Genomic DNA, 26,075 nt, shown 5'->3' on the forward strand with positions numbered 1-26,075 from the left:
TTATTTTATTGTACACTCAGTATACCAATGGTACTACACAGAGATGTGGGTAAGAACCTATGAATAAACAAATAACAAAAATGCAAAAAAAGAACAATGTTAGGTAATGTGAAGCCTGGGGTGACGTCGGCAGTGACCGTGCGAATTCCTTGCGCTGTCTTCGGTCGCAACAACCACTCCGGGAAGGGGGTTTCTATTCTCTTGAAGCGTCAGGGAATGAAAGGCTGTGTACATGATTCTATAGTACGACCCTGCGAAATTCCGAAGTTTCTGACGGTGATCCATGTCGCGTGAAACGCAAGTCAGTGGAGCAATGAGGTTGGTGCGCAGATCGAAAGGAATTATGGAAACACGTTTTGTGAAACAGAGCATGGCGAAAGCACCTACACGACAGGCGTTTTCAAAGATGTTTCTATAGACGTCACGCTGGCTGTACCAAATGCAATTGTTAAAAAATAACGCGCGCCTTTAATTCTGATTGCGGTCTAGCGAACGAGCATAGTTGTTTCGTAATGCGGACCCCATCAATGGACGAAGCGTATTCAATTTTACTACTCCCAGTTATTTACATAGGCGGTCTCTCTTTCTTAACACTGAAGCTGGCCCAACCTCGCAATATTATACGCACCATGGAGTTCCACAAGGTGGTGTCTTGAGTCCCACGCTTTTCAACCTTGTACTCATTGGTCTCGTGGAACGACTTCCTAACACAGTTAAAATTTCAATGTATGCCGATGACATCTGCGTGTGGGCATCTGGTGTGACACGGCCGCAAGTACGTGCCAGGCTTCAAAAAGCTGCCACGTCAACATCGGCCTACTTAAATGAACAAGGGCTCAAGATCTCGCCAGAAAAATGCGCATTGGTCGCGTTTAGCCGGAAGCCAATGAGATCATACGATCGACGGTCAAAACATACCTTATGTCAGGACGCACCGATTCTTAGGAGTAATCATTGATCGCGACCTCTGCTGGAGTCCTCATGTGGCCTACCTAAAGAAGCGCCTGACGGATATCTCTAATGTGTTTAAGTTTCTTGGAGGAAGTGTCTGGGGTACTTCAGTACATGCAATGATGCAACTGTACAGGACGCTCTTTCTTGGGTATTTGCGATACAGCCTGCCTGTGCTGACCAACACCTGCAGAAGTAATATCCGTACACTCGAAAGCGTCCAGGCCCAGGCACTTAGAGTGTGTCTTGGATTACCGCGGTGTTCGTCAACGGCTGAAACCATTGCGATTGCACACGATTTCCCAGCCAAGACCCATATAGTCATGGAAGCGCTCAGAGCACACATAAGACACCTTGCTCGAGCCCCTGCCCATCATCTAGCCTCACTGCCAGAGGATCGACCACGTGCTTCCTTTTGTGAAACAGTCCTGCCCTATCGTGGATACCTTCCATCAGGTTATACAGCTCCAGCGAAAGTTCCGTTCCGACCATGGTGCTTGGCTCAAGCAAAGGTTCGACTTATAGTATCAGGAATACGAACAAAAGCCCAACTCTCGTCTCCAGCACTCAAGCAGCTTTCACTGCTCTTGCTGTACGAGACGTACAACGAGCATCATCGTCTGTATACTGACGCTTCAACCACGGTGAATGGGTCAGCAGGATCGGTGATCTTTCCTGCAAAACCTTCCACCATAAAGATTCGACTCTCTCACCAGACTACATCGACTGCCGCGGAGCTTGCTGCTATGCGTTGTGCACTTCGTGTAATTTCTGAAGTACTACCCAAGAAATGGAGCGTGTTCACTGACTTCATTGTTTGGTTTCTGCCTTACGCCGAGGACCCCACGAACAACTCGTTCTAGAAATCAGACTGCTGCTTCACCACCTCGTCGAGCAAGGACACGACATCACGTTGCAGTGGATTCCAAGCCACTGTGGCATAATGGGCAATGAACTTGCCGACGCAGCAGCACGATCTGCACATGAGGAGGGCTTGCAAGACTCCATTCCATTCTCAAAAACAGACGCTGCAACGAAAATTCGTGTGCTTGCAAATGAAGCCATCAAAACTTTATGGAACACACCAAACTTAAAGCATACACGTCTACACCGACTGGACCCATCCCTTCGACTTCGACCCCCATCTGGACTCTCTCGACTAGAAACAGCAGTACTTTACCGACTGTGGCTTGGTGTCGCCTACACAAGATCCTTCGCCTTCCGAGTCGGTATGGACGACAGCGCGGCTTGCAGACACTGCGGCGGCGAGGAGACTATCGAACACGTGCTTTGCCACTGTCCTAGATACAGCGCGCACCGGCTGTCACTAGCGACCGCGTTGGCACGCCTTGACGACAGGCCACTTTCAGAACAGTCAGTTTTGGAATGCCGACGTGAACTGTCGTCGCAGCAAAAGTCGGTCAAGGCTTTGTTGACTTTTCTACGTGACAGTGGCCTATTAGAAAGACTATAATGACCCCATTTCATCCCTTTTCATATTTTTTTTCTCACGCTTTTATTTTTGTCACGCTCTTCTTTCCGTCTTTACTTCCCCTTTCTCTTCCCCTAGTGCAGGGTAGCAAGCCGGAGGTTTTAAGTCTGGTTAACCTCCCTGCCTTTCTCTCATTTGCATCTCTCTCTCTCTCTCTCTCAATTTTACAGCGAGTTAAGGCATTGTAAAAAGTTGGCCTTACTGATGAAAACAACGCGGGAAGGAAGTTTCGGGGAATATATATCCCACCCTGCAGTGTCTTTACCTATACGCGCAGGCATGAGCGAAGACGGAATCTTCACAAGAAAGGTATTTTAGTTATGTTCTTTCTTTCGTTCGCCAGAGACTTGCGAAGCAAGGACTTCTGGTTGTTGCCATTGAGCACACGTAACTTGGTGGCGTTTTCTGTTTACCGCGCGCACTTGCCCTGCGCCATCAGCTCTGATATCATGAGAGCCAAGTTATTCAGGCTGGTTGGTTTCGGCGTTCTTGCTTGCTGGGTTGCTTGCTTGATTATGTTTTTTTTTTTTTGTCTGTCGCTCGTCATTCTCTTGCTGGCTTCAACAAACTACTGCCGGCGCTCGAAGATGCTGCGACAGATATAACTACAGTAATCTTATTATATAAGGGAAGGGGGCATTCAAGAGAGGCGTTAACTCAATTTATACTCGCATATTCTTCTTTGAGTTTCTTTTTATTTAGTTCCCGAGTCGTGTCTGGGATTCTGGGATACACCGGCCGTAAAGAGGACTATATTTCACCTTTTCTTCTTTTCCAATCAATCAATCAATCAATCAATCAATCAATCAATCAATCAATCAATCAATCAATCAATCAATCAATCAATTGCTTGTTCAACGTGTCCAAGAAGAACCCTAAGGTCGAAGTGCTGGCACATGGATACTAAAAATTACATACACAACTACAGGGAAAAAATCATGAAAATAAAGAAACAATTACGAAAATTAACACTCAACAAATAATAAACGCAAAGCTTACGACAGAAAGATAGAGAAAGCCACAATTTTCATATATCGACAAAGGCAAGGTAAACCGAAGATGAACAGACGGTTAGTGAGCAAGTAAAATGAACAAAAAAAAAAACTGTGCAGCTGAAAATACAAACGTAAGGGAAAGTGAATTAAGAAAGGAGAAACGATTCATGTAAATACATGTAAATGTAATGCACCAAGAGCATTTAATGTACGAACAAAAACAAAGCCTACTGACTCATTAGACATATCGCCAGGCAAGATGAAAATGTACTAAATCACACGGCGAAAGAGAGCACGTATATCGAGAAAAAGGCAAGCATATGACAATACGAAGCTGTGGCGAAAGCGACAGATGAAAAACATCAAGCTCAGCGAAATGAGTATTGTAAAGATTTTGAGTTCTATGCACAGCAGAATTTTTTGCTGTGACAAGGGGGAACGAAGAATGGTCGGCGCTCTTTCGTGGCTTTCTGCGGAATTCGAAGCGCGACATAATTAAGCAGCTCAGCGCAGTTCAGGTTTCTGTGAAGCAGTTCATATATATATATATATATATATATATATGCCGAATACGTCGGCAGGTAAGGGACGGTATATAGTGTGGATAAAAGTGCATGCGCTACAGGATTGACCAATGCCAGGCTTAGAAACGATGGCAGTAAATTGCTGCCAAACTTTTTTTTCTGCACTGTTTCTATAGTCTATCACTGTGGAATTTGGAAATTCCATTCTACGTTATACCGATGCTTATTCGAGTTGGGGAAGACGTATAGCCTGATACAGCATCAGAGAATGAGTGGGAGATTTGAATTCGCGCGAGAGGCGGCAAACAGGACCTACAGAGAGCGCAAACTACGCCCAGCAATGCGTTCAGTATAAGATGATAGGCTTAACGAGGCGCATCACCCACTGTCCTGCTAAAAAAAAAAAAAAAAGAAGAAGCAAGAAAGGTCTGGTGTAGATGCCTCTGCATTCCGAGATTACGCAAGTTCCGGTACAACCGGAGCGTTATACCGCGAGGCCTCAAGTGCGCTCCAGTCACGAACGCTGCTGGCAAGCTCTTCCTTTTTTTTTCTTCTTCTGCTTTTTTCGCCTCTCTGTGTGTATTTCTTCATTTACTTGCTCTTTGACGCAGTGTTTGCAGATTTGTACGCCCGTCGAAGCAACCCGTTTCACTGTCACACGGTCGCTCCCGCTGCACTGGCTGTCGCCACTACTCTCGCTATCGCAGTGCTGCACAGTTCTTTTACGAACCAACGTATTACGTACTCGCCACAGACGCTGCGCTGCTGCGTAGGTAAGGCGACGGAAATTGGCGCAATGAGTAATGCAGCGTCGGCTCCCTTAACACGCCAGCGCCGACGTACGCGCCACACATTCGGCGCTCTCGTCGACGGGGTGCGTGTGTGTGTTGCCTCTTAGATCGCGCCAGACCGTCGTCGCGGAGCAATTACACCGACACGCGACGAACGCGTTCACTTCCTGGCGCGAACGCGTGGGTTACCTGCCTGTGTGCACACTCACCGTGGAGCTCGTACGTATATATATGCGGGCTGGCTCGTAATTGGCTACGGAAGTGCGCATTTTGAACAGGTCGACATTTACCGGACGCGCTGCATCTACTTGAAGGAAGTGTACACGGTACGTGTATGAGGAACAGGGCGCACAATATTTCCATACCGACGGCGGCGCCAGATCACATAAGGCGAGCGGAGGAATCCTATCTTGTAAGCGACGCTGCGCGTTCGCCATTCCGTCTAGCCATCGTTCATATCGAGGCAAGCGTTTCCACGTTCTGAGATTATATATATATATATATATATATATATATATATATATATATATATATATATATATATATATATATATATATATATATCTGTGCGTGCGTGCGTGCGTGTGTGTGTGTGTGTGTGTGTGTGTGTGTGTGTGCGTGTGCGTGTGCGTGTGCGTGTGCGTGTGTGTGTGTGTGTGTGTGTGTGTGTGTGTGTTATAGCGAAACACACGCGACCGTATGTCTTCGAACGATGCCATGGATCGGGCAGGGCTTCGCTGATCAAGTTCAAGCGAGGCACGAAACGGACGCGTGCCTGTTTGCTGTTCAGAATGGCATCTCATTTTCGGCGTAGTCGAAGCGGCTGGCTTCGGGAAACCTTGCAGTGAGCTGAAGCAGCCGCCACGCCATCTGCCCAGTGCCTATAGATATCGAAGTGGTTCCGTAATTAGCGCGCTTCCGTACAAACCGCAAGGTTATCTGGTCACATTACTCATTGGCACGAGCACAGCAAGTATCGTTTCCTCAACTTGCCAAACTCCTTTATTTCCGGCTGTAGCCGGTGACCTACTTACTGTTGTGAACAAGGAACACGTATAATGTATGCATCCAGAACGTCAGTGTGTCTATATATTTCTCACTCATGTGGCAAACCTGATTTACTGATGACAGCAGTCTCTTGATGATTCGGAGGATGTCAATGCGCGAATGCGCTTTTTGAAGACGACAGGTCTAGCCGAGCGGTTGTCACTGAACCTTCAACGTGAGTGGGGGAGGTTGTGATCTTGGTGCGGGGAAAAGGTTCTCTTTTCTGCAACCGAAAAAATCAACGTGCGCGCACACACACGCGAGTGAACACTCGTCTGAGGGTGCGCGCCACGTTGGCTCTCCTTCTCTCCTTTTCTTTCATTCCTCCTTTCCCCTTCCCAACGGAGCAGGGCAGCCAACCGGGCGAAACCTTGGTTATTTAACTTCCCCGTCTCTCCCTCTTCGTTTGTCTCTCTCCTCGCTCAAAGCAGTTATATGAACTAACTGTAGTACGCTAGCTAGCAGGAAGAGTCGGTATACATCAGCATTATTATTATCCACAGCGTGCGCTACAAACGCGGGCTCTCTTCTTTGTCCGTGTTCGTAGCGCGCGCTGTAAGTAACAATAACATGGGCTAACGTTCCCACGCTGCCCCTGCTATATATTCGTAAACACTCCCCAGAAAAATGAGACATTCGTAAGTGATCCATGTGTGCACTGTTTTCCGCATACGTCATTGGTATTTTTTCTATTCCTCATTTCCCATCCTCCGGTGTAGGGTAGCCAACCGGACGCATTTCTCGTTAACATACATACCTTCTCTCCGTCTTTCCTCCTACCTATGGACAATAACATGGACAATCATGGTCAATAACATGAGCACGCGTAATGCGAAGACAAGGGATCGTTCCCCACCTGCGGCAAGTTGTTTTTTCACCCACTTTTATTTCCATTAATTTATCATTTCTTTAATTCAATTAGTAGGTACAAGTAAGTTCTATTTTTTCCCTTGGTGTCATATATATATATATATATATATACCCCCTGTAATTAACTATATATATAACGCGCATAACTTGAGCCAAGAGTTTCAAAATGACAGGCACGTCAGAAGCGAATTGAACCGAACGCATACCATTCGCAATAGCCTACAGTAACTCAGACAATTTTTTGTTGCCTATATATATTATATATATACATATATATATATATATATATATATATATATATAGATAGATATGGTGTCCCACATAACTTGTGCCAAGAATTTAAAAATGACAGGCACGTCGGAACCGTGCATATTATATATATATATATATATATATATATATATATATATATATATATATATATATATATATATATGGTAGCGCGACCGACTAACAGTAACAATAACATTGCCGTTCCCAGCACGGAGGCACCCCAATTTTAGAAAAGGAACAAAGGCTTAGCTGTCACCTTTCTTATTCCCTCTCTATTCCTTTGCCTTTCTGCTTCGTCTCTTGACCTACCTTCTAGAGAGACCAGACCCCATTCACCGGAGCCGGGACTTAACGAAATTTCGTTGCAGCAGAGCCAAGCTTCATCCTTTAAAGTGCGCGTCACCGTGCATCTACCCCTGCACTCGGCGCTTAGGGAAAAAAAAAGCAATAAAAAGAACACAACAACAACCAAGTACGCTTCACCGCGAAGTTGACTTTGGCGTAGATTAATTTTTCACGGTTTCATGTAGCGGCGTTCTGTCTACGTGATTCACTCGAAGCTGCAAATACCGACACGTGGCGGCTTTCCTAGGTTTGCACAAGCAGACGACAGCGGAAAAACAAGGACGTAGAGCAGCTGACGTGAAATTGTACACCGCGAGAAAGTACTTTGACAGAAGCAGGCGGAAATCTACACGCAGCTACAGCACGTTGATGTCCAAATGAACTTGAATGAAATATTAACGAGACACGCATACCACGGGTGACGGCACGAAAATATATCTCTAAGCAAATATAACCACAATCTGATAATATAAAAATACTTCTGCGATAAATATGCCTAACAAAAAAAGGATTGTTGGGGGAGGGGGAGGCTGTAACGAAGAACAAGAACAGAAATACGTTCTATTCAGCGGTTGCCCAAGCCCTTATCTCTGAATATAATGATTGCTTCACGTCATAAAGATATAGATCCCGAAGTCAGACCCAATTCTCAATTGGATTACATATCTGTTCGCCTGAGAGCGACGTGCAGCTTCCCTGTGAATTACCAACACGGCGAAGTTCCCATCCCGCGAGCAGAAAAGAATATAAAAAATAGATCAAAAATGATATTAAGCCATACCTGCTGCGAAGCTCCACGTCGATATCAGCGCGTTCCCACTGGCCAACTTTTGGGATCTGGCAGAAGTACGCGCCTCCTGTGAGCAAAAGAAAAAAGAAAGAGAGCGAAAATAGTCAGTGGAAAATCGTCGAACAGTCAGCTCTAGGTAGCGACAGTTAGCTCACTCGTCTACCACGGTTGGCGTAACACATCGGACTGAGATCAATGTGACGACCCAATCAAACAGGCAGCTTTTATCTTTTAAATGTGCGCGTAGGAGAGAATCTCAACCGGTTGGTTGTCGATATTACGGCTCTGACTCACACCTTCCGTGAAAGATTGGATAAGAAACAGTTACATAATCTGTACTGATAAAGGTCACAAACATCTGCCTTCGGCAGGAACACCGCTTCTGCACGGCTCAGACGGCAGGAGAAGCGTCGGAGAGAAAAATATAGAGCGCATAACAGAGAACAACCAATAGGCTTGCCTACACTTGGCAATGCGCGTGGTGGGCACGTGCTGTGCTCGGGGTCCAATAACAACAACAAACATGGCTGATGGAGAGTGTATATTGAAAAACAAAAACAAAAATAAACGATGCAACACCACGACGACGATGACAGCTCTTAGACTACCACTGATGACGTGTACGTGAATCGACTCAAAGCAAACAGTTCATACCAGAAAGAACGCAGACAGGAGTGTTTCAATCTATATGGCACTATCTAAAATAAGTTAAAATAATGAAGGAAGAAATTCAGAAAGCAGAGTTTCTCAGGCCCGCAACTAGAAGCACGCTAACAAGATGTTGTCAGCCTGCGGGCTCTAATTACACGCCTTACGTGAGACCCGAAACGTTCTTTAGGTAGTTCAAACATAAACAGCGAAGAAAATAAGGAACTGCAGGCCTGCTGCACTTAACAAAGTAAACTACAAAGTAATGAAAAAAGAAGAAAACAAAAGATGCTGCAACTGGAAGTCTCGGTCGGAGAAAGCGGCACTCAGTGAAAGGCTAATAGATGAGCAATAAACAAACAACCAAAGAAAGTACGAGAAGGAGAGGGAAAGAAAGGAGGAAGATGAGAAGAAGGACGAAGGAAGTTTCACATGGCCGTCGCAAACTTGACTCCTGTTTTATTCAGCAGAGAAAGTGGGCTGAGAGGTGTGGCCCCGCTGTACGGGAGAAAGCAAACAAGACGCGTAACAAAAGCGTAAAAGGTGTGAACTGCAGGGGACACGCACAAGGAAGCGACGCCGGACAGGCGCAAGCAAACGACCCGAGAGAACCAAAGGGTAGTGTAGCAGCGCGAACGCGTGCGCCCGGGGCAACGAAGACCGGCGTGGCGGCCGACCTTACAAGGAAGAGATCTTGGAACCCTATTAAGAGTCGTCTCCGGTGCGGTAATTAAAAGGACGAAAGCGGCCAGCTCTGTCGCTCTCCCTCTCTCGCGCGCGATCCAGAAGGAATGATAAGAAGCTGGAGGCGGCACTTAACCCGACTTCTCGTTTTCATTCTTTGTATTCCAACTCTAGCGATAACGAATAAAAAAAAAATAAAGGAGCCGCGTAAGAGTTCTTAACGCGACGAGCGACTGCGCGCGGTTCCAATCTTCTGCTTGCGCAGTTTCGTACAACGCCGTAAAACCCGCGGCTGTGCCAAGGATCTACTACACCGAGTTGTACGACGGAGGCCATCTTTATGCTAATGTTCCACCGAACGCGAAAATGGGATTTCCTGCTACGACAAGGACTCGTATGGTGGGAAAGTGGAGGACCGAGATGTATTTAACATTTACATAACAGTCCTATACCTTCTACGCGCAGTCTGTAGGCAAACGCACGGACAAGGTTCGTGAGGTATTTCCCCAAGAGACGCGTTGGAGGTTCAGGTTGATTTATTCCACAACCGCCCCACGTGTTAGCATTAATGACTACTCCATTGCTTGGTATGAAATAAACGTATTTGGGGCTTTATCGGATAAGCTGGGGAAGCCACACTCATCCAACTTGACACTTCCCACCAGTAAACGGCTGCGCGTGAAATGTAACTGCGAATACGCCGACGGATTTGCAAAATGACCTTTTTTGCATACCGGACTGCGTTAACGATGCGGTGCTTAGCACCGCGAAAAAGGGGCAAATTCTGGCAAAACTGCGGAGAAAGAAAGAAATATTTTCTTGTTAAGGCATAAACGGACTGCGCTTTTAACTGCGCATTCATGAAAGGAAATGATTGAAGCCACATAAGAGTAGCCCAATGCCTACAAAGTAAACAACAACGGGGTCAGTTTTCCTTTTCCTCAGCGCAGGGTAGCCAAACGGGTGCAGTGCCGTAGTTAGCCTCCGTTCCATTTGTCTGTCACTTTCTCTCTCTTAACTTCCACGTGAATGTATCCTTCCTTGTCCTGACATAAGTTTTGCTCTATAGCAGAACGCTCTTTGGTTGCCTGTCCATTGCAGAGCCTGCAAGCATGACGTTCGCGTGAGGACGCAACACACGACAGCACACGAACTATGCGGAAATCGAACTCTGCGCCTAGAAAAAAAAAGGGGGAAAGAAAGACACGGGCAACAATAATGCGCATCTGTCTGTAGAGGTGTATCGCAAATGCTTTCCGAAGAGGACAAACAGATTTTTAAATAACTTATTAGCGATAATTTGCCGTGATATCCTAACAAGAAGAAACAAGTGTGCGCGGGGAGATTGAGACCTGAAGTGATCAAAGAGCGGGTCGAACAAGGTACGTCATTGGAGCCAACGTTTCGGCGAGGGAACTTGTATTCAGTGCCTCGCAGAAACTTTTACTCCCAAACACATCCCTGGTTCGGTCATCGTTAATGAACTTAGCATGATGTTCTTGACATCTGTGCCAGTGAATCCGCGCACGCTTAGGGACATACGCTGGCGAAGTTTCGGCCGCAAAATAGGGTAGTTAGCTCTTGCCCTCTTACCTACTAGCTTCCTTTTTTCATCATCATCATTTATCGGTCCTTAAAGACCCCTGAAAAAAAAAAATTTAATTATGGGGTTTTACGTGCCAAAACCACTTTCTGATTATGAGGCACGCCGTAGTGGAAGACTCCGGAAATTTCGACCACCTGGGGTTCTTTAACGTGCACCTAAATCTAAGTACACGGGTGTTTTCGCATTTCGCCCCCACCGAAATGCGGCCGCCGTGGCCGGGATTCGATCCCGCGACCTCGTGCTCAGCAGCCCAACACCATAGCCACTGAGCAACCACGGCGGGTTTAAAGACCCCTGGAAGGGGCATTACATAAGGGGACATTTGTCTGAATTCTTGGCGATATGCGTGCTCTGACCGACCTACCAGTACATACAATTTCAAGCCGCTTTATCAGCGTATACATTGTACAGTGTCGGCGGCGACACGTCAGCTCTCGTCGTGGTGCATCAAGCTGAATGAACCCTTTCCTTACACAGCGCGACTGCCGTGCTCGGCTCGCTCCACTTCCTCGTATGGCAAATGGTACGAGAAGACGACGCTCGACAATTATTAACGCAGGGCCGTGTTTGAAACGCGTCCAGTTACAACGGAAAGAAGCGCAACAAGGGGTTCTTCAACGGACGCAACAAAAGACCTCGAGAGGTCGTGTACAGTGGGCTCTCCGGACAGGCGTCTCAGGAGAGAGCCACGGAATAAGCGTGACATTCGCGCAGGGTTTCACGTACTGCTGAGTGGTGCAAACAGCAGCGTAGCCTTTTGGCAGGTACGTGCGTGATTATAGGTGAAATTCGTTGCGCCATCGGCTTTCGTATGTCCACCCGGCGTCATCGAAAAACGTTTGTGAGACCTGTATAGATAATCGAGTCGTCTGCTTGCGTGGAATTCGGCGCAGTGAGTAGATTCATTGTAAAAGAGCGCGAACAAACGCACACAGAACACCTAGACACAACAAGCAGCGCAAGTTGAGCGCTTGTGGTGTCTATGTGTTCTGTGTCCGTTTGTTTGCGCTCCTTTACAAGGAATATGTACCAACTAGCCCAGCGCTCTCCCCTCTCTTGTAGAGAGGATAAATTTACTTAAAATATCCCAAAGAGGTCGGCCTGTGGTTGATTCCTCTAGCCTTTGGAAGCAGCCAGCGCTAGAAACGGGACGAAACAAGAAACCGATTTATAAAGGAGGAAGCCATAACACGGTGCGCTGGCCCGATGTACAAGAAATTAGATGCTATAACGCAACCAGGTGAGCTAGTCGGTACATGAATTGGAAGCAAACATCGCTCAAACACGGCACAAAACAAATCCATTTACAAAAGAGAAAGGCACAAGACAGTGGACATAACTAGCTAACCTAGCCGCGTTAATCCTCTAACCTACTGCTCTGCACCGGGAAAAGGGAAGGGGAGAGAACGAGGGTTATGAGCGGTTACGATGTGGACGGAAAGCCGTGAGTAAATAGACCTTGAGACGGATTTTTCACAGCACTGGTTCAAGCCCCGTGCTGTGCCGGAACACAAGTAACGCACGAACGGATCTGCCCCACCTCGAGAGAGAGAGAGAGAAGAAAGACAGGGAGGTTAACCAGAGGCAGGTTGCCGGTTTTCTACCCAGCCCTGGGGTGGGGGATATAGGGGTTTGTAAAGACGACAAAGAATCCGGCCAAGGTCCCAGTATTGCGTCTTCGGTAAACGGTAGACTGTCGGTTTGGGATAAATTTGAGAATCAGGCGGCGTCTGCCGTTCGCACGCATATCTTGAGCAAAGCCAAAGCACGCGATTCACTGCTTTCGGTACGTCACAACAGCTACAGTCGGGAGAGTCGGCCCCTTTTCGCTGTTTACAAACATAGGCCCTGGGCGGCTTCCAGTTTTGCTCACTGACGTAGTCCGCTAAATCTAGCGAGCAAGGAAAGCATTAACCGTTCTATCAAGTAGCAGAAGTGCGTTAGAATCTAGTTGAATGCGTTAAAAGCGCGTAGAATTTCAACACTTTTCCTCTGTACATAGCGACAATTTTACAAGTCAAGGTTGCCGTAAGTTATACGAGACATTTTTTGTATTAATTTTAAGGCGAAATACGTAGGTCTCTTATCTCAGAACTTAGACATAGACTTCTCGCACAGTGGAGGAACTTAAAAACACGCTTTGTGATCCGGCGCAGCAGACTGGTAAGGCCCGTCACCGGGAGTTTCTTGGGGCCGCTCTCTCGCTGTTGTTATCGCGCGAGTGAAGCCGCCTTATATAGACAGCAGCCACCGCTGTGGATGCTAGAGAGACTTCTTGCAGTGGCTTCGATCGTTCGCACTTGGATATAGTTCGATATTTTTTTTTACCACAATTGTGCGCAACTGTTTTTCATATAGGCTCAGTTTTGAATGAAACAAGTTTTAATTCCTGAAAAAAAAAAAACACTGTGGTACACGGCTGCTAATTCGTTGTTTTAGATCATTTTATTGTTGTTGTCTTTGGCGTTGTTTTTTTTTATTTGCAACCCGTCACGAGGAGCCTCACGTGCATGCTGGCGCGGGCGAGCGCTGTTGGCGCCCAGCGAAGCATTGACGGAACGCGCGGAGTGATAACTTTTCTTGATCGAACTTCTTGTGTAGATTCCAAAGCGTTCAGTGCTATGTATAAAACGGAGTATAGATGCATACGTCGTTTCGTATAAAAGCCACGCCTACCTAAACCTTCCCCAACCACCGGAACAGAGCAGCAAGCCAAAAGTGCAACCCGTAGGCATACGGCCCCTGCCTTTCCCTTTATCTCAGCTTCTCTTCACGCCTTATCGTAGGCTGCGATCAATGCACGCATGACATATCTCGGAAGTACATGCAACATTTGAGGAACGACGTATAGTAGGGTTCAAGCTCGTCAATCAGTACCGCTCAGAATACAGCCGGAGAAACAACACGGACGCTTCTTCGGCACGCGCTGTCGGTTTCCTTATATGCCGGCTTAACTTTTCTATTTATTTATTGTTTATCATAGGAGATTGGCGGAGAGTAGCGGTGAGGGTTGGAGACTGCGATGACAGAATCGATTGGTGCGGGGCAGGCAGCCAGCGTCAGAAGAACAAACTGAGGTAAGCCTTGGACAGGCACGGCTCGATAGACGTTATTTCCTACTGCGGTGTGACCTCGAGGGACTTCTGGCATTCGGTGGCAATGCTGCAAAACCGCCCAAAAGCGGCTAGCTCGATAAAGGCAACATCTGGCTGCAGTGATAAGATCAAGCGCTACTTGTACGCACCGTGCCACGCGGAGAGAAAATAAAGTGGTTCACAGTCACGAAGAACCTGCTGACACACAAGAAGTGGTATTTGTGAAGATGCACTGCTGACAAATATAGAGACATATTTGCAGTGCTGAAGCTCGCTTCTCTTCCAGCATGCCACTGGACGTATCAGAAGAGTAAGATGTTGCAGGGTGGGTTGGTTCAAGTTTATAGAGTACGTGTTAGCGCGATGTGGGAAAGAAAGACTTAGTAGGAGGGAGTTCCTTTCAAGCCTGAAGGAAAGCCCGCAAAACACAAATAAATTGGCGCGCGACCAGTCGCGCGGCACCTTTCGCGTGTTTCTTTCAGGCTTGGAAAAAAGCTTTGTGTAGCACGTACAGAGCAACAGAAAGATGGACCGGCAATTTTTTCATAATGGTCTACAAGTTTATCATTTACGCTTATACTCTAAATATTACGTTTACTAAACGTAATAATTAATTATAACTAATTATGTAATTACGTGAAATGCTGACTTGCTCCAAGCGATGGCACACAACACTACTTTGGTTCTGTGTAGCTACGTCGTACCCTCAGATCTTTAAATTATCGCACAATACGCGTAGGACGCCACACACACACACACACACACACACACACACACACACACACACGCACACGCACACGCACACGCACACGCACACGCACACGCGCACGCGCACACACACACACACACACACACACACACACACACACACACACACACGCGCGCGCGAGCGCGCACGCACGCACGCACGCACGCACGCACGCACACGCACACACACACACATATATATATATATATATATATATATATATATATATATATATATATATATATATATAGAGAGAGAGAGAGAGAGAGAGAGAGAGAGAGATGCTACTATATACGCTCAGTCGCCCTCGGCGATGTTGCGTGCGCGTGCGCGCGTGTGTGTCGTGAAATGCGCAGACTACTCCCACAATGAAACAATAGCTTCTTCGACTGCGAAGTATTTTAATCTACATTTTAGTAATAGAGGGGAGCCAGAGCTAAAGAACTATATGTATTTATGATAATATTTATTTGCGATCACACGGCTTGTTGCGTACTGATGTGCAATTTCCTAGACGTACAATGTGGCTCACTGTTGAAGGGAACACTTAATATCTACTGCACCACAAACTTCAGCATGAGATATGCGATGAAAATCAGTAGATTATCTTTTGCGCAAGGGCGTCTCTGCCTAATGCATCATATCAGTCACTTTTCTGCTCTTCCCTCATAACAGATTATCCTACCGGACAGTTCATCTGGTTAACCTCTCCGCGTTTCATGTCTTACTTCTCTCTGTCTTGTCTGCGACATTGCCGATGAAGTACTGCAATCGAACTGAACGTATTACCAGTAAGGCGTTCGTTCCCTTTGACTGTCGACCGTTCTATACACAGGTACCTTTTTTTTTTTTTGCAGGGGGAAGGCATGCGACACGTTTGTGCAAGAACGAAGAAAAAAAGAAAACGCCTGTGTGGCGGGAGGAAAGAGGAAGGCGCCGGAATTCACCGGGATTCTTGCTGCGTCCTGCCGATAGCGCTGAGCGCGCGCGTCAAGACGTCGTGACGCACGCGACACCGATCGTCTACAGCTACACGCCAGCGCAGCAAACCCCAACGGTCTGTATGATGCTCGCTTACAAGGACGCGTGCGCGAGCCTATAGCTGTTACACTCCGGCGCGGTGTTTCCGTTCGCGAGGCACACTGAGCGCACGATCTCGTATAGCGGAAGCAGACGACCGTCGTCTGCCGTGTCGTCTGTCCCAACTGTGCCGCCGCGTTTCAGCGAAGTTGCAGTAGGCGAGGACTCTCTTTCGCGTCGCCGTAGAGAAACGGCATGTTAAGAGTGACGAAATTTATAGTGCTTCGCGGTCGGTGGCTACACAAGTGAGACAATCTTCAAAATCTTCGCCTTTTGTGTTTCTGATCGGTTTTTTTTTTTTTTTTGTATAGCGATGCTGTCTATGGCTCGAATACCGGGATTCTTTCATGGCGTAACGTCGAAAGAAAACTATCATCATCTATGACTCGTGACCTCAAATACAATGGCTCACATTCCCGTAAGGCGCAGGCTACAATAACTCAGCAAAGTGAACAGTGCATGCATTCTATGTAATCACGCGTACAACATACAGAACAGCATACGTTTCAATGAAAAATCAAGTTCAAAAGAAGCATGCGAACCACATAATTGATGAAAAGGTGCTCCTGCGCCTACATGCAGTGCGAAGCACGTAGCTGTTGATTACAACAGATTACGCTTGCGCAAGCTGCCGCGGCGACGGCAGCTTGACTGTGGCATGCGAAGCAGCGAGTGACGCTACTACAGTTTCGTACGTAAAAGAAAAAATCCGCCTAGCAACTGATTTGTGTTCTGACACGGCTATGGGAAGGACACGTATAGTGAATAGGTGCACGAACTAGCCGCGCAAGCCAATTCGGAGGCCATCGAAGCGTCTTAGGCTAATAATCAGGTAAAGTAAATGTGCACATCATCACGTGAATAATTTCAACCTACGTCGCAACGGGTACTCGTTTTAACTGTCTTCTACAGCTTCGCTGTCCAACCACCTTCACAGCGTTAATCGGGGACTTTTTTTTCTGTGTTGCATTTCTTTTTGTTTTTCGGCCGCACAACGAGGATACGAACGGTTGTTCAAAAAAGCTTTCGGTATAAAAGAAATTGTAAAAAAAGCCATTGATTTTGCCCCGTCATCCAACCTATAGATTTCGCATATGCGTAGGTGCGATGAAGCAGGCTAAACGAGTACTGTCGGAGGTGCGAGAGACAGAAGGGGAAGAAAAGTGTAATGAGAGCGTGAGGTCCTGATGAGAGCTTAAGCCACATGCGCCTGCATCTTCTGTGGAGGAGAACAGGGTGACAGGCGCAGAAATAACAGATAAATACGAGTTAAAAAAATAAAGCTACTTAAAATGTAAACGCTTGACGGTTTATGCGTTTACGCCCCTAGCAAAGACACGAAGCCTTCTCGCTTTAAACTACACGGGCAGCATTCGATACATAGAAACAAGCGCCACTAACCAAGTGCTTCCTCTCGAAACTAACGTCACAGCTGTTCTTCATGATTTCCCTCGCTGCGCCTTACCTGCGGGAGTCAAGACTTCTCTGCTAAGTCTGCTCGCCGAGTCACCGATACCAAACCCGAAAAAACAGGTAAAGAAGATTATATATATATATATATATATATATATATATATATATATATATGTATTAGAAGAAAAGGGTTTAACTGGTGTGCCCGATTTTTATTAATCTTATCATGAGAGGCCAACAAACCGACACTAAGGACAAGATTAGTTGTACGTACTACTTGAATTAACGAAATTGCAAATTATTGGAAATGAAAGTGGATTAAAAAAGAACTATTGCCGCAGGTGGGGAACGATCCCGGGCTACACGAACGGGCTACATATGCGCGGCTGTAACGGGATAGCATTATCAGCTTTCCTACCGTCTGTGATTGGGACTGAGTATAGAGTGGAAAACTGTTACCACGTCGACGATATCCACAGTGGACTTTCTCTTCTTCTCTTAATATTCTCCTCCCTTTCCCCTTCCCCTAGTGTAGGGTACCCGACCGGGCTCAGACCTGGTTAACCTCCCTGCCTTTCATTTATCACTTTCTTTCTCTCTCTCTCTCTCTCTCTCTCGCCACGCACTTTGTTTGCACTGCCTCCAGTATCGGTCGGCAATATATAGAAAGCTTGGAATGATCCTTCGAACAGCATCGGTTCAATCACTATACCGAGAACTATTCCGTGAACGTTCGTGCAGACATTTAATTTACTGAAGATGTATAACGATGCCATTCTCTACTACTAATATTTAGTTCTTTTGTTCTTGTCCCTGCTCATTACGTATTTCGTTTTAATGCGTAAACATTCTTCGGTGAGTATCCCGGAGAAACCGTGTCTGTCCCGTAACGCCTTGTAACTGGTAAATAAGTACGTAATTGGTCAATTTATGACATTTCCGTGTTATAATAGTACAACCGTAGATGATAGATAGCTTTAGAATCGATAAAAAAGAAAGAACTGTTGACGTGAATCCGTAAGCATCCTCCTGTGAATACCTAGGAGAAACCTCGTCTGTCCCGTAACGCCTTGTAAATGAGAAATAAGTATGTAATTGGTCAAGTTACTTCATTTAATCGTTATAATAGTACAACCGTAGATGATTGATAGCTTTAGAATAGATTAGAAAAAAATCTGGTCACGTCGCCTCGAGACATTCATTTGATGCAAGAAGGAAGTATAAATGACACAGGCAAAAATAATAGTTGGCAGAACGAACAACGAGATCAGCGACGGGAACTATGAGACAATCAACAGCATTAAGAGGAATGCAGGTGCTCAGAAGCGGATAGGAAACGAAGTTATAGGGCGACGCTCGATAGAAAAAAAGAACAAAAACATAAATAGAACTAGTCACATCACCGTCGCCTGGACATAGTCATTTGATGCAATAAAAGAAGTATAAAATTATACAAAAATAATTAAAGCGAAGCAGGTTCACAGCCTCCTGAGGAGAAATGCTGGTTGTCTGATTCAGTATAAAACATGGTACAGAGCGCAGCAGCAAAAGAAGATTATAATCCCCGTGACTGTATGGAATGGAATTGTGCATGGAACGTTATGCAACGATCTAAGAAGGATAGACGTGATAAGCAACAAAAAGATCCTACAGGATTTCTGAAAAGTGTCTACTGATGCGTAAGCATTCTCTGGCTCCCGAAAAAGCGATGGGTAGACGCGCACAAGCCAGCAACGTGAGTAAGCAAAAGCGAAGTAACAGCCGAACCAAAGCATGCTTGCGCTTCAGGAGGCAATTCACAGAATTTCTGTAATTTCATTCTTTTTTTATTCCGTCATCACTCAACACTACGCCAGGAGTCTGCGCTGTTGCTATAGATAAATAATCACATCAAAACATTTGCGAGGAAATATATCGCACTATCATATGTCGGCATTGGCCAACTAAGTCGCCAACATTGAATACATATAATCTGGATTATCCCAATTTGGTTGCGTCATCTCCGGGCTCTAGTCACATTATTCGGCGAGACACCCCTTGCAGCCACGTAAAATCCCGGGGAAGTAGGCAAAAAAACAATGACTCTCCGTTTAAAATTGATTTTTTAATACGCCTCTTTTTCACGCGCAGAGATGAAGCTCGGCCAGGTCAACATCGCGCCGCTCAAGGAGTGTATATAGAGCCTACGACAGCTCTCGAAAAATGTTAAATACATCTGGCGCGCATTTACACCTCTACCAAAAGTGGTCGCCAGTACTGCATTCATTGTCAGAGCGCACGGTGTACCTGTCACAATGAACAAAAATCATAGGTCGCATTTAATTCGACCCACGCGTATATAAATCATAAGCGTCTTTTACACTTGACTAATCGAACATTACGTCGAGCTACCCAGTAGCCTCCGCCTTCACCAACATTTTAAATCAAGATCTCTCTCGTCGTTTGCGTGCAGTAAAAGTCTCAAATTTCTTTTTAAAGCGACGTATCCTCTCGTGTTGTCACCGTTTCAGATATCTCTTAAGAATAGTTTTTTTTTTCTTCGTCTTTTCTACGGTGGGAAAGAAGAAGTAAAGTTTTAATGTCGTGGCGCCTACGCTACAACAGGGACCTCAGTGTAATTGTCCAACATCACGATATAAAGAGCAAATAGATTACGACTCCCGAGAGAGTTTATTAAAGTTATAAGACCTGAGTGCTAAGTTCCAGAGAAGCACGTACCTCTGTCCCAAGGAGCCGGTAAGTGCATGCTAAGACCTTCGCTTTCACTGTCCATCGATCTACTTACGAAACTCGACTAGGCAATGTCTAGTGAAACCGGATCTTAGCCTTCCAATATATATTTTTTGAAGAAACAATTAAGACTAAGTGGTCTCCCCATTATCATAACTTCGCACCACTTTGGCTGAACGTGAAGCCGGCTAGAGACCGTTGCTTAATCGTCCCGGTTTTAGACTTCTCAGGCTTACGCACTCGTTGTGCAATAAAAATTCTCTTATAGTTTGTCTGGGCTGGAATAGTCCTGTTCGATTCTGTACCGGCACCCCATGGGACGCAGCACAAGCCAAGTGAAATCGCGCAAGCTTTAGGGCAAGCGTTAGATAATGCAATGCGTGACAACTGCGCCATGTCTACTGCATGCGACACTTAGGGTGAGTCCATTCTATACGGAGCTGAGTCGAACGAGACGAAATGATTGCCGAGTAATCGTGCGAGGCACATTGTCCCCGCTGTGAGTGCCATTCTACATTTAACGCAGTGGACAAGCACTATATACGCAACACTCACCGGCCGTCTCTGATGCCGCGGTATACGGAATGTCCTTCTGAGAGCTGATCGAATTCCATGTCCATGCGCATGCAATTAAACTTCAGTTACTTCAATAAATTGGTTTCGAATTTAACGCTTGTGCCGTGCGAGAAAGGTAGTCGGAAGCAGTCATCAACAATACAAGCCTAATGGATAGTAGAGGGACATGTAATGTGTGAGGAAAGGAAAGGCAAAGAAACAAAAGGGGTGCTTATTTTTTCTGCTCTGGCTACGGTGGTTTGGGCATTGTGATTTTTCAGTTTTCTTCGATTCTTCTGTAAGCAGAGTTGAACACACACACGCAAACGGGCGCACGCGCACGCACACACACACACACGCACACACACACGCACACACACACACACACACACACACACACTGATTGTCACGATGATTGTCAGCAAAAGCTGAACGCTCCTACAGAGCTATAAGCTTTATGAAAGGAATCATGAGCTTGACAGCGTATCTTTGTTGAAGCGAATATATTTAGGTTTAGTGTGATTGTTTTATTGCGTACTACCCGGCAGACAACAGCCGTTAACCAGCACATTTCAGCGGCGTTATACTAGGCGTACAGCACATGCTTATCAAAGAGCTTAATGGTTGGCGGTCCAAGACGAACGCGCCCTGCGAAAGTTCTGTTTGTTTAATCTGCGTTTGTTTATATCGAGTGTGTTGCGTGCCATGCACGATACGTCCTAGACATTATATGCACCTGTTGAGCATGTGCCGAAAGATGAATCAATTTTCTTTCAACTAGGATATATATATGTGTGTGTGCGTGTGTGTGCGTGTGTGTGTGTGTGTGTGTGTGTGTGTGTGTGTGTGTGTGTGTGTGTGTGTGTGTGTGTGTGTGTGTGTGTGTGTGTGTGTGTGTGTGTGTGTGTGTGTGTGTGTGTGTGTGTGTGTGTGTGTTTGTGTGTCCGCGAAGAAAGATAACAACATTAAAAGGAAAAAACCGTCTACCGGCATTTCGGTGCACGTTGAAGAACCACAAGTGGTCAAATTTATCTGGAGCCCCCGATTATAAGGCTTCTCTGGCTATGCCATGGTTGAGTATTTTGGGCTTGAAATACATACCGATGTAAATTGTAACTGACCTCGACCTTCAGCTGAAAGTACCAAGGACGAGACGACCTCGATGCTGTACGCAGAATCTCGAGTCTACAGTTCCTGCAGAAATTCTTACTTTCAGTACTTTGAGGCCATGTGCAACGTCCCATGCATGTCATCGATCACGTGCACCGATATCACGCATGTATACGTGCACATGTCTATGTAAAAAGTTTAAGAAAGCTCAAGGTCAAGCGACAACTGTTTCTGGGCCATGTGGTGGGCTTTCTTTGACACCCCTTGAACTGTCAAGCTAAAGAAAGTAATGGGCAGTATTTATCTTACTCTCTGTAGCTTTATGACGCAGAAGGTTGTGCAGAACCGAAGCCCGACGACAGCTTCAGTAATGAACGTAGTAGCTTCTAAGTTTTCGACAGGGACCGTATCTATGAAATATCCTGGGACATTGCGCTTATAGCGCGGCTTGTATCCGTATTCAGCATGGTAGTTGTCCCGTTCCAATAATAACTGTAAATAACGCGAAAATTGGAAAACTAAAGCAAATACAGGCCATAGAATTGGTTGCGAATAAAACATTCGGTTCTCTTGGTGGCTTATACAGTTTTGACGACAGGGACGGCTCTTATTTTTTTTTTTTTAAGCTACCCAACGGAAGGCTTAAAGAACACTGGATCCAACATAACAAACAGAAACATTTACATTTTTCCAGGCTGCGATAAACATATGCTGGAACCACGTGGTCGTCGTCTCGTTTATAACGCCTCGATTCACAAAGCACTGGACAAAGCTTCAGAACTACTACATAAGCTAGGAGTGCATTCATTACACCGTCTCCTGCAACAGTTTCCGCGGTTTCATTTACGTCGAGCGTGAGCTCTCTAACGTGCACTTTCTTTGTCTCGATTTTTTCTTTCAGTACTGCGGCGACGAAAAAGAAAAAAGAAAGCAATCGTCGGTGTCCGCAGCAAGCACTAAAGCGAACCGCTTCGACGAAGGCGCCGAGCTTTGCCGATGCAGCAGTGCCGAGGAAATGAGTCTGCATCCCCCGGCAAGCCATTACCACAGGTCTGCCCAGTCTCCTTGCGGCCCTGAAAGCAACGGGCGATGGCTCGCATTGGAGCGGGCGCAGCTATAGCTAAAGGGAAGAAAGGATTGACGGTCACGGACTGTTTCGCATTGGCGCCTTTCGAACTAACACCGCAACCCAGGAGACTACATGCAACGACCCACTCGACGCCATACCGGTCGTGCCAGACAATCCCAAAGGGGATGCGGCACCGATACGCGGTATTTTCATTCTATTTACATTGAGCGGTAGAACGGAAGGTGTAACACAGCGTAAGCGAACAGGATCAAAAAGAAGAAAGAAAATGATGTCTTTCTTTCGTTCCTGCTCGCTCGCCAGTGCGCTACACGTTCTACATGAAAAACTAACCAACTCCCCCACCTCACCCTGCATGCTTCAGGAGAGGAAGGGCCGCGGCCTGGGCATTGTTAACTGTCTCACTTTCTAGCGAGCACCCGAAGTGTCTCGCGGCCGTGGGAGCGATTTCGATCTCTCACTGGGTTGCCGCTACTTGTTGTGGGCTCGTGACGGTGTTCACCGGCGGCACAAAACGAAAACAACAGAAGTGGACGAGGTATTTGATACTCCCTCCTCACTTTGGTCGTTCAAGCACAAGCGAGACGAGTGCTAACGAACGTGCACCGAGAACGGAACTAACCGCCCGTTGCTCCCTGCACCCTTTCTGGCTCCTTTCAGTCCACCCACCGCGCCGACATATTCATCCTCGTCGTCGTCCACGGCCACGGAGGGCCACGGGCCCGAACAACAACGCGAGGCCGCGCGAATGTCATTACGCTTCTCGGGCCGCGCGCGCTGCTTCGAGAGCATCCCCTCCCACGACGACGACGACGAGGAGACGAGTGAGGTGGGTGAGAAAGAGAGACAAAGAGCGAAGAAGGCGAGGGCGAGCTGTCAAAAAGCGAGAGAAGATGAGGACGCGACCACCATCGTTTCGCGCCGGGGATGGCGCGGCGGCGTCCAGAGGGCGGTGTGCCGCCGATGGGGTGGGGGGGTCATCGTTTATATCCGCTCGGGCGGATCGCAAAGTGCTTCCACGCGAGGCGGCACGAACGTCAGAGAGAAAGCCCCCGGTTGTGGGAGGGGAGGTTGCGGGATATGAGCAGGGTTGCTCGAGGGTCCGCGGGCGCCGCTTATTCTCTTCCGACTGCTCTTTCCGGCTCGTAGAGAACACTGTTTCCTCTGTTTTTGTTGTTCCCATCTCTCTATTGCGCCGTGGTTCGAGCGCGTTCCTTTTGCGTACACGAGGCGAGAAAGCATCGCTAGGCGCGCGGCAGCCTAAATAAACAAGCGAGCCCGCGCCGTGATAGCTCGTCGCCGGCAAGACGACTGTTTAGCGAACGTTTTTAGGGGGGCTTCCGTCACACACCCGCCGAAACGCCGTTCCCACGTTGCTGGGATATGCCCGGTGCACTAGGGATAGAATATCTCAGCCCGCTGCCCTTTTTGCCTGCGTTATTTATTTATTATTACTATTATTATTATTATTATTATTATTATTATTATTATTATTATTATTATTATTATTATTATTATTATTTACTTTGGCACAAACAATTTCCTTACTTCTTTCAATGGATTTCCTTATTCCATTGCAGCTTCGCTTGATGTCCTCATGACGATCTCTAGCTGTTTTTAGTTAAATCTGACATGCCGCAGTAGCCCCAGTGGCTATGGCGTTGCGCTGTTAACCGGATATCCCAGATTCGATCGCGGTGGCGCTCCGGGTTTCCATGGTTGCGAAATGCTAAAACGCTCATGTACTTAGATTTAGGTGTACGTTAATGTAGCCCCAGGTTGTCAGAATTAGTCCGCAGTCCCCCACTACAGCGGGCATTAATGAGATTGCGGGTTTCACAAGAAGACGCCAAGACGTCTTTCTTTCTTTTTTGAAGAATCATCATTGCATTTGGGTCACCCGGGGCAAACATGAGGCAGCTATTTATTATATAAATTTAAGTTTAGGGGCTACACCAGACAGCAGAGGGGGGCGTTATGTAAGTGTCCACCTCTTAGACATGTCCATTTCGTCTGCTGCTGAAGTTCTGATTGGCTGAGCTGTGGTACGCGTCAGAAGGAGACAGGCACCCACAGCCAATCGGCCCTTCAGCAGCACACGAAATGGACATGTCTACTAGGTGGACACTTAGAGAATGTCCCCTCCCCCTACACAGGTCTCTGCTGTGCTAGAATAAATTCGGCGGCCGCAGTTTGCCATTTATAATGCCCTATTAAAAGATGGCAGATTTGACGCATTCCGAGTGAGTCAGCCCATTTAACAAAGGTTGTTATACCAATGTAACGCTTATCTCTCTCTCTTTCTTTCTTTCTTTCTTTCTTTTTTTCTTTCTTGTATATGTGGTTTTTCGGGTCCGAAAATGTAGCGCCTGCACGGTCAATCAGAACAAGCCCAGAAAAGCAAAGAAAGAAAGAAAGAAAGAAAGAAAGAAAGGAAGAAAGAAAGAAAGCCGTTCCTGAGGGCCTGTGCACGCGATCTAAAGTTCCGAAACGACTAAAACCGGTTTCGACACTCCCATATGGCAAGACTCCTAAACGAACGATTAGGCTGCGAGGTGCTTCACGCTCTTTTTAGCGGATACAATGTCCCGAGATCTGAGATCAGCTGCACACAAAAGTTTACGTAAGCTTTTCATCATGCAATGGCGCAGGCTGCAGTTTGGCTTCTTTCAGACCTGTAATTTCGGGAGGATATAAACCTCCAAGATCGGCTCATCTCGAGCCACAAAGTGCGCAGAGCGACTGTATATATATACACGGATTCCTGTAATTTTGGGAGTATATAAACCTCCAAGATCGGCTCATCTCGAGCCACAAAGTGCGCAGAGCGACTATATATATATACGGATATCTGCGTCCAGCGTACATAGAGTCCACCAGTACAACGTGTGGCGTGATATCCCCAACTAAATAAGTGACGCAAAAGCTTTATGGACGTGGCGATTTACTGTTGCCACTGGCAACGTGTGTTACTGCAGCAGCGCGAGCCGGCAGCCGAGTTGCGCACTGTTTCTCTCAGTCCCTCCCCTCTCCCGTCTGAACGTATTCACGCTGCATAAGCAATGAAGTCGCCTCACGGAACGCTTAGGAAACATTTGTTTCTAATTTACTACTTTTTCTTTACACATATTTTTATCGTCTGCTTGTCCGTGCTGCGCGCGCGCTTACTTTTCTTGCTTCGTATATACACTTTCACGAATTAGAATACAAAAGGAATGATCGCGCCTCCACCTACGTACAT

At 46.6% G+C, this 26,075-nt stretch overlaps 1 protein-coding gene across 2 annotated transcripts in view; it reads right to left on the bottom strand.

Moving 5' to 3' along the window:
• Positions 1-26,075, bottom strand: part of LOC126544595 (rap1 GTPase-activating protein 1-like) — a 292,574-nt gene that overhangs the window by 198,637 nt on the left and 67,862 nt on the right. The window contains exon 2 of one of the 2 annotated variants that reach the window (XM_050192017.3): positions 8,070-8,145. The exons of the other annotated variant lie outside the window; for it this stretch is intronic. The gene's annotated coding sequence lies outside the window, so the exon portion shown is untranslated. The remainder of the gene's footprint in view (positions 1-8,069; positions 8,146-26,075) is intronic. 2 annotated transcript variants of the gene reach the window in all.

The sequence above is a fragment of the Dermacentor andersoni genome, chromosome 3 (genome assembly GCF_023375885.2).
Source record: "Dermacentor andersoni chromosome 3, qqDerAnde1_hic_scaffold, whole genome shotgun sequence".
Lineage (NCBI taxonomy): Eukaryota > Metazoa > Arthropoda > Arachnida > Ixodida > Ixodidae > Dermacentor > Dermacentor andersoni.